Source organism: Macrotis lagotis, chromosome 4 (genome assembly GCF_037893015.1).
Source record: "Macrotis lagotis isolate mMagLag1 chromosome 4, bilby.v1.9.chrom.fasta, whole genome shotgun sequence".
In the NCBI taxonomy this organism is placed as follows: Eukaryota; Metazoa; Chordata; class Mammalia; order Peramelemorphia; family Peramelidae; genus Macrotis; species Macrotis lagotis.
This window is the reverse complement of record NC_133661.1, coordinates 59,572,119-59,586,208: the sequence shown is the minus strand read 5'-3', so window position 1 is coordinate 59,586,208 and position 14,090 is coordinate 59,572,119.

Genomic DNA, 14,090 nt, shown 5'->3' with positions numbered 1-14,090 from the left:
CATTTTTGAATATGGCTAATGTCAGACTTATTTATGTTTGGTAATACATATTTATTATAATTATTTTCTTTTCCCCCTCAAATTTGAAAAAGAGCTGAGAGGGAAAGGTGAGCTAGGGATAATTCCCCCCACCAAAAACATTATGCAAGAACAGAAGGAAGACTAAGAGTAATCACAAATAAGACAGATTCGAAAAATGACATTTGAATTTATTATATTCTTTAAAAGAAAAGTAAATTCTACATAATATAGATTAGTGTTTTTGCACAGTCTCGTGTTCTACTATATGTTTATATATATAATATATATGTTCATGTTTGTATGCAAATTTGACCATTTAATTGATATTTGTTAAATATAGAAAAAAAAGTTAAATATAAAAATTTAAAATAAAATAAATAAATTGAGGAAAATACTTATTATTGAGAAAGTTGTCCTATTTTTATTTTCACAACCAGAGAAGAATGGTTCACACTTTTATTTAAGGCTACAAAGCATTTTTCCTGTGAGTCATAAGAATAGTTCTGACAGATATGAGATTTTTGAAATCAGAATCCTCATGATTTTTGGTAAATCATTTGGCCTCTTTCAGTTTTCTCATTTGCAAAATGAAGTTAATAATAGCACCAACCTCCCAAGTTTACATATAGATATGTAGATATAAATATAGACAGATACAGATATAAGTATATAGCATTTTGTATAGTGCTTGGAACATAGTAGGTGTTAAAAAAGCTCATTCCAAACCTGAAGCATTATATTATTCAAGAAATTATCATTTCACCTGAGTCCTAGTTTGCTCATCTTTGAGCATTAGAAGTTAAAATGCCTTCAAGTATCTATCTATGAGTCAATCCTACCCATTCCCCTCATCAAGTCTCCTTTAAGTAATTAGTTCTCTCATCTCCCCACTCCCACTCATGAAAAAAAAATCTGACACTAGGACTCTTTATCACTCTTTATTTTTAGACTCATCTCTATGTTAGTTTCTTTTCCTTCTACCAGAATCCTTTACCTGCTTCATCCATTTTTTTCAACCAAAATTATTCCCTAACCTAAAACTTTTTAGTTTTCTCAGCTAAATATACTATTTTCTGGAATGATATTTTTCTCAAGCTAAATTAACAATTTAATTGTTTACTATGTGCCCATCACTTCACAAAGTGAAAGGGACATAAAAAACAACAAAATAGACAGTATCAGCCTTCAAGAAGCTTCCATTCTATTGGGGAAAGACAACATCCAAAATGGAACTGAGAGAATGGGAGGAGGAGAGAAAGGAAAGATATTCATGTGGAAGCATGGGGATGAAGTCTAGCTAGCCAGAAGACTTAGGAAAGGATTATGAAGTTTAGCTGCCTTAGATCCTTTCTGAAAATGAAAGTTTCAGGAGCAATTTACCAAGAAGAGAAGTAGATCAAAGAAGCAGAGGGATATATTTAATGTAAGCAGATCACTGAGGATATTTCCAGGGACAGAAAGCAGCTATGCTATGGTGGCAATATCTGGGACTTTTTGTATTTATTTTTTCAAAGGAATATTTGGATTCTAGTCCATTTTTCTCTTATATTCTCTTTAGACATTTATTTTTTTAAAGTAATAAGTAGTTGGGGGAATAAAGATTGGAGCTATGATTTCAGTGATGTAGAAAACTCTAAGATATGATAACTCCCTTTATGAAAACAGGTCTTTACCTCCTTTGTAATTTATAGTCACATGCATATGCACATATATCTTTATTTTTATAATATTATGTTTTGCATTCTTTTTTTAAATTTTAAGGTCAGAACACTTAAAACTAAAAACACATTTCCAAACTGACATCTGAAGTAAAAAAGAGTAAGCATGAAAAAAGGCAGCTTATTGGTTTTGAAGCCATGACAGTTTTCTGCAAGTACACAGCCTACACCAGGTGATTAAATTGCAAATAATGTCCCCAGTAAGAACTAAAATGTAAAATACATGTCAGATTTTCCCTACATACAGGGAGACTTAAAATATATATAATTCTACATCTTTCCCTGATAGTACTTCTCACCAACGCCAAGTTCATGAGCATGCAAATCTTTTCTCTGCTACCAAGTTCCCACCCATATCCTCTTTGCTTCACTTTGAATACTAAAGTAACCCCTGGCCATAGAAAGGGTATGGTATTCTCTCTCATAATTCAACTTGAGGATTGAATGCATTTTCTAAAGGAAAGATATTTTCCAAAATATGAAGCTTTCTCGAATGAACAATTGCCTATGACTCTGAGAGGGAATTATTTCATTTTTCCTTTCTCGGCTATTTCTATTGCAAAGGACAGGTAGGTGGACTGTTCCCTAACAAGGCCCTGAGGACAATGGACAGCCATATTCCTACCTTCCACTGAAGCCCTTCCATTGCTCAGACACAACTTAGACTGTTTATCAGTCATGCTCACCTAAATACTCCATTATCCCTTCAGACTTTCAACATCTCATACCTAATTCATCATCCTTTTCCCTAAATCAACTTCTCCCCTTAACTTTCTTGCTTCTATTAATTACCCCAGCTTTCTCTCAGGTCTGGAATCTTGAGTTGACAAATTTCACTAATAAAGAATCTCATGCAAATGGATTTGAGTCATAGGTTACATAAATATTAGATACTGAGATGGATGTAAAGATGATGAAATAATAGAAAAATGCTATGATCCCCTACTGTTAGGGACTGTTGTATATGGGAATGCTGTGAATCTTCATCACCTGGTGTCCTTAAGCACTAGAGCCTTGTTTTCCTAAGTACCACAGGAGTGGGAGTGGATTAGAGACTGGGAAGGATATTTAAGCACTTGTATTTTGGTAAATAAATGGAGACCTTGGAGACCTTGGTGTACAAAGGGAGAATTTGTCTTCCTTGTCTCCCCCCCCACAATGCTCACCTGAGGGGGAAGGTTAAGCAAGTCCAGAAAGGTACTCAACACCCTACCTATTCCCAGATCCTTCAAACAAATCTATAAAATGTACCAGACGGAATACTTATGGAGAAATTTAAGAAATAGTCATAACCTGTCTAGGGAGATAAACAGATCTGTGGAAACTGAAGATGGGATCTGGCCATGAGTAACCACATGGAGAACTTTAGTGCTAAGACAAAAGCTGTACACTTAGGCAAGAGGAGCCATGCATGGGCACCACAATATAAAACAAGTACCAGCTGACATCGTTGTCACTCACTAGTCATTTGTAACTCACATATCAAAATTTCACTGAGGAAAAGAAAGGAATGGTCACTAGTCATAAGTATGGTTTGGAGAGAAGAAGACATTCAGAAGCAGGCAATAGAGAGAGGTCTTAAATCCCAGGAGCAAACCAGGCAAGATTTTCTAGACCAATATGAAGTCTGTAGAGGGATCAGTAGAGAAGAATTCCAAACCTACAATTCTGTTACTCAAAACCAATGGAAATTCCTACCTGACCAATAGGATCTGAGCCCATCAACAGTCTGCTTTTGCTCATGAACTTGAAGACCTCATACCAGGGGGTAGCCTATAAACTATCAGATTTTGTCCTGGAAAAGGCCACATTGGGAACACTGAAAACTTCTAGTTCCCCAGTCTAATCTGTTCCAGAGATTCAGGAATAACACAACAACTAATATTCCTCCAAAAGAAGCAAGAACTTCTCTTCAGAAATACATAAAGTTAACATCAAGTGTAAAGAGAGAAAGTAGGCTGGAAGAATGAGCAAACAAATAAAGAACCCCACTATTATGAACTATTACAGTAATAGGGATGCTCAAGACAATATGCAAAAGAAAGAATGATTTGAAAACTTCTACAAAACTAAAAAAAAAACACCTTGACCAACTGGAATTCCAAGGGAGTTGAAGCAAGAGTTTTAAAAAGAGTTTAAAAATGTCTTTTTTTTTAATCAATGAAGCAAAAGTGTTAGAGTAGGAAAGTGGAAAGTAATTTGAGCAATGGAAGAATAATTGAAAAGGAAACTAACCAGCTTTCTTCAAGAGATATAAAACCTTGCCCAAGTAACAAACTTCCTGAAAATTAGAATTGTCCCAAAAGAAGCTAATGAATCCATGAGACAAAAGTTTTAAAAAAGTAAATGTAAATTATTGCAGAGCAAAAACAAAAATTCATAGGAAAAAACAGATCAAGGTTTAAAAATATTTTAGAATCATTTGATTATTTTAATTCCATTCTTAAAAAAATAGCCTAGACATCATATTTTAAGAAATCTTAAAAGGAAATGAGCTATATCTCTTAGAACCAAAGATTGAAGGAGAAATAGAAAGAATTCAAAAAAATTACCTCCTGAAAAAAGATCCTAAAATAAAAAATCCCAGAAATATGATGACCCAAATTCAGATCTTCCAAATTAAAAAAAAAAATACTGGAAGGATCCAGGAAGAAAGAATTCAAATTTCAAAGAGCCATAGTCAAGATCAAACAAGATTTATCAGTAACCACTTTAAGAGAGTGAAAAGAATGGAACATGATATTCCAGAAGGCAAAGGTTATAGCTTCCAGCCAAGAATAATATACTCCAAAAAACACAGCAAGATCTTACAAGAAAAAATAGGATTTTTAATGAAATAGAGAACTTTTGAGCATTATGTCTCAAAGCTAGTAATCTGGAAAAAAAATTGAAGTTCAAACTGAGGAGTTGAGAAACATAAAATGGTAAACATGAATGAACAATATTAAGGAATTAAATAAGATAAACTGCTGACATTTAAATATGAGGAGTTGATGCATGTGTATCTTCTGAATCCTATCTTCATCAGAGATCACAGTGGATTTCTAATTATACAAGACCTGGGAGTATTCTGCTATATCTTTATGTTCTTAAGAGAAGAATAGAAAGAGAGAAAGAAAGGAATATATTGGAGCTGAGGCTAAAGAAAGGAAGGTTAGGGAAAATTATCTCACATATTCACAAGCATATATCTATAAAATTAGGAAGCAGAAGGGGAAGAGTTGGATGGAAGTAGTGAACATTTAAAACTTACTTCCATGTCAGCTGGTCAAAGGAGGGAACATTACACATATACACATGGATACGAAACACACACACATTACATATATATATATATATATATATATATATATATATATATATATATATATATAATTGTATGCAAACATACATGCAGCTTGAAATACAAGCTTGAGGACCATTCAAAGCCAAAGAGTAGCAGAGTTAGAGAAGAAGTCTCTTTTTTCCCGTTAAGTTATAAAATGGGAGAAATTAGACTTATGCAACCTACCTTGTAGAATTCTTGTGGAGGTTAGATAATAGCTGTGAAACTATTGTGATCACAAACTTCTAGACAAAGATGAGTGATTATTTCCCTCTTTTAAGAGGACAGAGAAGCCAAGGGCACCTCCCACAAGGGAATATTGACATCCAGACTTTGTCTACCTATAGAGAACTTCTTTAATCAGGGATCTTAGTTGTTTTTAAAGGCAGAGAGTAGCCTAGAGATCAATAAGACCAAATCCCTCACTTTATAGATCAATAAACTGAACCCTGAGAAGAAAAAAGACTATGCTTCAAATTTCAAGGTTTTTTTGTGGCAGATTCAAGACCAGAAACAAAGCCTATCATTTTTAATGCCCCAACTCTGATCAGCAAGGAAGTGAATATCACCATCTTCAATGACACTTATCTGGTTTGGCACACCCAAGGTTCTACAGATACAAGAAACAAGAAAATGAATACTATATAATCAGAGAATGTCAAATTAAATTATTTCTAAGGACCCTTCTAACTTTAAACTCTTCATTTGATAAATAAGGAATATGAGATTCAGAGACATTGACTAATTTAAGGTCACCCAACTAGCTAATGAATGAGAGAAGGAGAACAAATGAACATTTATTAAGTACCAACTGTTTGCCAGTTGACTAAGAGACTTATAAATTTTATCTCAATTAATCTTAATTGCAATCCTGAGAGGGTGGTGCCATATTATCCTCCTTTACAATTGAGGAAATTGAGATGGAGAAAAGACTAGAGTCTAAAATACTCATATGACTTGATGTTTAAAAATGTTTTAATACAGATCATTTGATAGTCATAACCCTAGAGTAGGATAATGGTAACAATGATGATAATGGGAATGGGAATGATGGTGAGGATGGCAGTGGTGATGACCATGATGATGGTTAAAGGTCTGCAAAGTCGATTGCATACATTATAATTTAATTCTCACAACAATCCTATGAGGTAGATGCTCTTGTTGTCTTTATTTTTTTATTTTTTTTAGGTTTTTGTAAGGCAAATGGGGTTAAGTGGCTTGCCCAAGGCCACATAGCTAGGTACTTATTAAGTGTCTGAGACCAGATTTGAACCCAGGTACTCCTGACTCTAGGGCCGGTGCTTTATCCACTGTGCCACCTAGCCGCCCCTTGTTGTCTTTATTTTTACATATAGGAAAACTAAGGTTAAGAAAAGCTAACTGGCTTCCTAGGATCACATGGTTGGTTAAGTGCCTGATGCAGGTTTAGAACTCTGGTCTTCTAAACTCTTAGAGCAAGATTCTAACCTCAGAACATCAAGATCATCTAAACCAATCCCTTCATCTTCCAGAAGAAGAAATTGTGACCCACAGAGATTCAATGAAATGTAGCTATTGTCTGAGCTATTGTCCTAATAGAGGATTGTGAATTAAGGGCTAGATGGGATTGAAGACACTATTTCAACTGTTTCATTTTAATTCCATGATATTAAGTGGTTTGTTTAATATCATTTAATTTCAGTGATTTGAACTGAACCCAGTCTTTGCTGGCTTCAGAGTCGGTGTTGTTCCTACTTACTTCAATTTACAGAAGAAAAAACTGAGCCTCAATGATAGTAAGAAATCTATTTGCAGTAGGTCAGAGAGCTTATAAATGGCATGACCAGGACTCAAACCCTGGTCTTAATACTTTTTATCTAGCACTTTTTTCCCATTCTCCTTGTTAAGAAAGAAGGGGAAATAGGAGAAAATAACAAAGGAACAATCTAAAGCCACAGAATCAGCACTCATCAATAGTCAGGTGACCCTGAATCAAATTCCAGCTCTGATACTTACTACTTTTGTGACCCTGAGTAAATCATTTTTGAGTCTCTAAGTCTCAGTTTCCTCAACAGTAAAATGAGTGACTTTAACGTGTTGATTTCTAAAACTATCTTCTGGTTCTTAAGTCTATGAGCCTTATCATCTCCATATTTTTTCTTTAAGTAAGTCAAGGACAAGAGCCCTACATACAAGCAATAAAGTGCTCATAAAAACGGAATGGAAAATTAACCTGAGCTCTGCCTGGGGCCAAAATGACATAGGGTTAGACATATTTCTGCCTTAACTGGCACTTAACTTCTTAATATACATTCTTGCTCCACGCTGCCTGGTGTACATAATATTGTTTGTTTTGTGTCTCATGCCAAGAAACTCCCATGCTATATTTCCAGAGATTTTCTTGGTCTCTTGGTTTATCATAAGGCCCACCTAGGAGAATTGAGGAAATATCTACTTGATCCCTATTTATAAGCATGCAGACAGAAGATAGTTTTACCAAAAGAGAAAAAAATATAAATCCTTGGGAGTGAAACCATTAATCTCAAAAAACATGTAAAGCAAATCCCCTGATAATCCCAACTATCAGGACTTCTATGATGAGTCTCCCAGTGGAATCAATAGTCAATAATCTTTTATTATCTACCATGTGCTAGGTACTGTCCTAAATTGTAGAGATACCAAAAAATAAAAAAAGATGGAGCAGGAATATGGGGAAAGTACTTGGAGAGGGCATGGTAGAGATGACAAAGACATTCATATGAGGGCAGGGGTATGGGTAGAGGAGATGAGTTTCTTCCTTCCCTGTCCTGAGCTCCTTCCTTAAAAGGAAATTGGAGAGTTCATGACTCCACTCTCTGATTAGAGGGTCAAAAGCTACTGATGGATGAGGTACCCAGGCTGATTGAATCTGACAAGATGATGAGATTTTGCAAGGATGAGATCCCTGTGGATGAGGTAGAAAAGTCAAAATCCCAATGAGCACAGCTGGGTGAGAAATGAGGGCTCCTGTTTGGACCCACTGTTCCTTGCAAAGTGAGGGGGAACAGAAAAGGGAAAGGGGGTAAGTCATTCTTTAAGGTATCCCCAGATTGATGGTATTGTCAGTTTATTTATCAGTTTCTCAGGCAAAGTAAGATTGAGTTGAATTTTTCTATGCTGTCAGTCATTCCACAGGATTTATTAACTGCCTACTGTATGGCAGGTGCTAGAGATACAAAGACAAAACAGTCTCTGATCTCAGAGAGATTACATTCTGTAAAAGAATACTTCACTCTACTCACTTTTCTCCTCCTTCCTCCTCCATCCTCTCTCACCATGAAGCTTGGAATGGTCACACTTTATTTTCCCAGGATTGAAATATGATAGGAAAATAGAGGAAGATATTCCAGCTCTTATTGTGTTTTTATTACTAGAATACAAATGAATCTATTCCTTATTCATCAAAATCCCACTGGCCACATTGTTGTCCCTAATATTTGGTCTGAGAATTAAAGGCTACCATAGCAAATAAAGAGAACTTTATGGAGTTAAGCTTTTTTTGGATTCATCAGTGAAGGTTATCCTTCCCATCTACCATGTTTCCAGTTAGGCACTGTAGGGAACAAAAAAATAAGATATTCAATCCTCTATCTTCATTTCAAAAAAGAGGAAGGAGGGGTCAGCTGGATGGTACAGTGGATAGGGCACCAGCTTTGGAGTCAGGAAAATCTGAATTCAAAGCTGGCTTCAGATACTTACTAGCTGTGTGAGCCTAGGTAAGTCACTTAAACTCAATTTCTTAAAAAAACACATAAAGGAGGAAGGAAACTATTTGAGGAATTAGGGAACATGAGCAAGAACATACATCTAGGGGAAACAAGAACGCATTCATGATGTAACAGAGAGAACTCTGGACTGAGTCAGGACAGATCTGGTCCAAATACTACCTTTTGGGGCATGAGATAAAGTCAGAGGTGAATCTCTCTGAGCTTTAATGACCTCATCTATACTGAACTGTTATGGGGGAGGGGTGGAACCACATAAAAGGAGTTCCATAAGGGTGGGATGGATTAGAGTACTAAAGGGATCTTAATTTCCAAAAAGCTAGCATCAACAGCATCTATATTCCCCTAGGAAAGTATAGCAACAGCAATCCACCTTCCCTACTGCACAGTTTTCAGGTTTATTTTCTTCATCTTCCCTTCTCAGTCTTAAGTCTTAAAAAAATTTCAGTGTATCAATGTATGATCTCAACAAATATTTTTCTACCTTATAAATTATTATTAATAATAAATTGGTCCTACTCTTTGTCTTTCTCTGTCTCTCTGCCTCTCTCTTTCTGTCTCTATCTCTTTCTCTGTCTCTCTCTCTGTCTCTCTATCTCTCTGTTTTACTCTGTCTATCTCTGTCTCTTTGTCTCTGTCTATCTCTGTGTCTGTCTCTGTCTCTCTGTCTCTCTCTCCCTCTCTCTCTCTCTCTCTCTCTCTCTCTCCTCGCCTCTCCTCGCCTCTCCTCTCCTCTCCTCTCCTCTCCTCTCCTCTCCTCTCCTCTCCTCTCCTCTCCTCTCCTCTCCTCTCCTCTCCTCGCCTCTCCTCGCCTCTCCTCTCCTCTAATTGGCTTCTCTCAGTGCTATTCCATACATTCATAGTCAATAGTAACACAAACACATATTAGCTGACTGTCTGGGTTTTAATAACAACTACAAATAATCGAGAAATGAGAGTAAGAAATTAAAGGAATAAAGCTTCTAAATGCCTGCTTCTTTGGCTGCTACCAAGACAAATGATTTTCTTAACAAACCACGACCACCTTTAACACACACACAGACACACACACACATACATGCACGCCTATATGCCTATTCCCACTGAGATGGAAGGGAAATAGGGAATGAGTGTACAAAACAATTTAATGGAAAGTAGCTTCCTCATTCTAGAGACAAAGAAGGCAAGAATGGGTTATGGACCAGATTTATCTGTCCTGTCAATCTGATAGTCTTCTGATTCTACCTGTTCTCTCTCATGTTCACAACTAGTCACAGAATTCCTGTTGTTGTTTCTGCTGAGCTGTTTTTCAGTCAAGTCCAACTCTTCATGATTCCATTTGGGATTTTCATGGCAAAGATACTGGAGTGGTTTGCCATTTCCTTCTCAAGATCATTTTGCTGATGAGGAAACTGAGGCAAATCCAGTTAGTAAGTTCCTATGATCACATTTTAAGGCAGAAGGAGGAGTCTTAGGACTTCTTCCACTAAGTGCCCCATTCATGGGCTTGACACCTTCCTTGTAGCCTATACAGTTCCTCAGGTCTATTCTGACCACTTGTAGTCTGTCCTCTTCTAGCTATTCCAGCATGTAAGGAGAATTTCTGGCTAAGACTGAAACAAATTCTATGTACTCCCAGAGCTCTTTGCCATGAGTTCCCATGGCCTTCTCTGGGAAAGTACCTTCAAGGTCAAAAACCATGGGAAGTTGAGAAACTCTAGGTAAAATATTCCTCCCTCCAAGTCTCCACAGCAATGACTCTAAGTAGAGGTGAGCCACTATGAGATCAGAGATAGATAGAAAATGGGAATAATTGCACTGGAAATCCATACCTCAAAGGGGCATCATGAGGCACAAATGATTTAAGATATATAAAATATTCTGTAAATGTGACAGCATACTATGAATATCATTTATCATTACCATAAAAAAATTAGACTCATGTCTCTGAATGCCAACTGGTGCTTCGAAGGATCAGAGCATTTAAGAGTTGGGAGAAGAACTGGTGACCATATATTCCAAACCATACCTGAAAAAGAAACCCCTCTACATAATCCTCAGCAAGAAGCCATCCAGTCTTTCTTTCTACTACCCCCTGGGGATGCTTTTCCTGCTTTGGGATAACATTCCCTGACATCAAATCTAAATTTGTTTCCCGAAGACTTCCACTCTTTACTCTGACTTGTGCTAACTGAAGCCAGACTAAACAAATTCATCTTCTACATGACAGCTCTTCAAGGACTTGAAGATAGCTATCATCCTCACAAACACCCCTCCCCAAATCTTTTAATCCTCAGGCTAATCAAACACAGGTCTTTCTACTGAGGCTCAGATAGCTTGAGTTCAAGATGCTTTGTCATTCCAATGAATGCTCCTTGACTTACCAATGTCTTTCCTAAAATATGGCACCCAGAACAGAACCGAGTTCTCCATAGGTATTGGGACTAAGCTATCACCACATTGTTCTTGGAATCTGGAACTTTCAATGTAGCTTAGAGAGGCAGGAGTTTTTGTTTTTGTTTTGGGGGGGGATTTATGTTACCATACCAGCCCCTTAACTCATCAAATTTGTAGCCCTCTACAATTTCCAAAAACTGTTATTTTCCTTCCTCAATTTCTGCTTATGAAATTGATGTTTTTGGACTCAAGTCTAAGATGTTACATGATCCCAAATTAATTTTATCTTCTTGGGTTCAGCCGAATTGTCTAATTTGTCATGACCTTTTTGGATGCTGATATTGTCTTCTTGTCTGTTACTTATTATCTATCCTTCTTTATTTTATGTCATTTAAAAATCTAATAAGTATATACTATCTACATATTTATCCTAAACATTAATTAAAAGTGTGAACACCCTAGATCCCCTGTTCCCTCTACCACAAATCTCTTTCAAAGTTCAAACGATTAATATTGTTATTCTTTTAGTATACCCATTCCACAGTTTTGAATTCATCTAACTGGAATATCAAATTGCCCATACATCTTCATCTTCTCTGGGAGATAGAGCACAAGAGCTATCATGTTATACTTCCCTTTATATTACCTACATTAGCTGTATCTGTAACATCTCCCTGATCTCCCATTTGACTTTAAAAAAAAATCCATTCATAATAAAACTCTGTTGGCTTTTTGTTTGGAGGGTGGTGTGTGTGTGTGTGTGTGTGTGTGTGTGTGTGTGTGTGTGTGTGTGAGGTGTGAGAGAGAGAGAGACAGAGACAGAGACAGAGAGAGACAGACAGACAGAAAGGTAGAGAGACAGAGACAGACAGACAGACAGACAGTCAGAGGCAAAGAGAAAGACAGATACTGAAGAAAAGATAGAGGGACAGAGAGACAGAAACACAGAGAAACAGAGACAGAGACAGACAGACAGACACACACACACACACACACACACACACACACACACACACGCAGAGATCATTTGTTTCTCAAGAAGTTTACTAACCATCTCTTTACAAACATGCATTCGAGAATTTTGCCAGAAAGTAAAGTCAAAACCTTTTTGGAAAATTGGGACAATGTTTTTCTTTTTCAGACTCTACAGAGCTTTTCTCATTTGATGTCAGTTTTCAAAGATCACTGACAATAACTGAGCAATCATGTCTTCTGAGATTTTGTTTGTTAGTTATTAAAGATATAGTTTATCTAGGCAGTGAACTAATCCCAGGCAATGGGTGCTCTCCTAGTCCTTACTTATGCCGAATATCAACTCCTTATCCAGGGCTTGTGTTCTGGCCTTCCTAGCCCAAAGAGCCTTCTCCTCTGCAAAGAAAGCAAAAGCAAAAGCAAATCTGAAATTGAGCACCTCTCCTTTCACCCTTTCACCAGGTGTCCTCATCTACCCTAAGCTGTGGTCCCAGCTCTTTTGTCATTTTTCCCTCCTCCCCAATGAAGCTCTGCAAAATAAACCAAAAAACAACATAAGCTTTGGTTGTCCTCCACTCTTCTTGTCAGCCTCAGCTTTGCCTGAGCTTTTAGCCTGATATTGCTATTCTCACAGGACTGGGTCAACTCTTCATATTCTTCCTCTTTCCTACCCCTTGCTGTCATTTTCAAAGCTAATCTGGTTGGTGACTTATTTCTGTGTCCCCCTTGGTCTTTCTAGATAACTCTTGTTTTTTTCTCTCCTCATCAAAATGGTTTCTCTTTCAGTTCATTTCCTTCAAGATCACTGATAAAATAAACACAGGATTAAAAATTATGTTTTGTTGTTCTCTAGTGTTGCCTTTGTGATCCAACATCAAAGTCAATTGATATTCATTGGACATTTGCTGTGTACAAAACACCACATTAAGTAGGGAAGATTAATATGACCCTTGTCTTCATGAAACTGATGACTGTTTCGGTCTCTTCATGCCCTTACTAATGCTAATACAAAACAGAGATACAACAAAGCCCTGGGAGAGTTCACAAGCACAAACTTATCACATTTAGCTGCTTGGATCAGTAAAACTTTCATAGATTAGGTAGTATCTGGACTGGACCTCGAGAGCTATGGACTTATGGAACTCAGAAAAAAAGAACAAACAATGTGACAGAATCAAGTTCTGTTCTCCTCTCTAGGAGAGTTTTTACAAATCAAAAAATATTTTTCCAAGCTCCTACTATGTACAAGAATCTGTGAAGTGCCCAGAGTTACTGTATTATATACTTTGCATATGCTTCTCTTGGTATTTGTTGAATGCCTCCTTTCAGTGCCACCTCCAAGTTCATAGAAGGCAAGAACTTCCTCTTTTGATTTTTTCTCTATTTTAATATGGCATCCTACCCACAGTAGGCACTTAATAATTTCTTTTTGTTTTTTCAAGGCAATGGGGTTAAGTGACTTGCCCAAGATCACAGAGCTAGGTAATTATAAAGTGTCTGAGGCTGGGTTTGAATTCACGTCCTCCTGACTCTAGGGCTGCTGCTCTAGCCACTGTGCCACCCAAACTGCCCCAATTTTTTTTAAATTTCATTAAGTGGCATCATCTTATAGGTGCCAGAAAAGTTAGGTGGTTTTCAATAGTTGTCAGTCCAAACAAATGTTAAGTGGTATGTGTATGAGTGTTCATTTAAATGCTAATTCTACTTTTCATTTTTTAAAACACTTTATAATTTTCAGTTTTCCTTTCTGTTATTTTATTCAATTCTCCCAGAAACCATGGGAAAACAAGTGTTAACCTCTCCCATTATCATAAATTGGGCATGTTGGCTAAGGTCACCAAGCAAGTTAGAAGTCACTTCAGAACTAAAACTGAGTTCTCCTCATTTCTATCTTATTCTACTCTTCCATCTTATTCTATCCAACCAATTATCCTA